Source organism: Cherax quadricarinatus, chromosome 21, assembly GCF_038502225.1.
Source record: "Cherax quadricarinatus isolate ZL_2023a chromosome 21, ASM3850222v1, whole genome shotgun sequence".
Classification (NCBI taxonomy): domain Eukaryota; kingdom Metazoa; phylum Arthropoda; class Malacostraca; order Decapoda; family Parastacidae; genus Cherax; species Cherax quadricarinatus.
Window position 1 is genome coordinate 7,239,538 of NC_091312.1, and position 854 is coordinate 7,240,391.

An 854-nucleotide genomic window follows, 5' to 3' on the forward strand; every position below is an offset into this window, starting at 1 on the left:
CAAGGGGGAAGCGCTAAACCCGGAGGATTATACAGCGCCTGGGGGAGGATGTGGAAGGCATTCAGGCTTAATTTGGGGAACTGGAGCACAGATCCAATTCCCTAAATCAAGAGCCCCTCACCAACATCAAGGAACCTTCCTTGAGGGGTCGAGTTTTTCCAAATATGAGCAGTCGATGGGTTGATTTTTTGCTTTCACACGCAAGCAAAATTTCCATATGTGAGCAGACCTCAAGGGAGGTTCCTTGACACTGATGAGGGGCTCTTGCTCTTGATCTAGGGAATTGTATCTCATTTGTATGTTGGACTATCTTATTGAAACTTGGGCAATGTATGATGTAAAGATGCTTCTTAATGTACACCAAAAATGAAAGAAATCAGAGCATAAATAATGGAGTTCACTTCTCAGCAATTAGCCACCCCTTAGTGGTATTTTTGTATGGTTTTCATGGTTGTAAGTGATTATTATTGTGTTATTATCATTATTAATATGGAATCTTCAAGACCAATTACACTCTTAATGAGTGGCTCTGAGACAGGCAAGCAGACAGAAAGACAGACACACAGGTAGACAAAAAGACACACAGGTAGACAAAGTCACACACAGGTAGGCACAAAGACAGACACACAAGTAGACAGAAAGACACACAGGTAGACAGATGCACAAAGATACAGACAGACACAGATATACAGGCAGACAGATACAGACAGGTTTATGTGCAATAGTGAAAACAAATAGAGTTGGAGAGTAAGAGCCTTTCTTGCCACAATCTCCAGTGCAAGATTCAGACTTCATCTTAGGGGCCATGGTGAAATTTACTGTCCAGTTAGTACAGTTCATACAGTATGATGCTG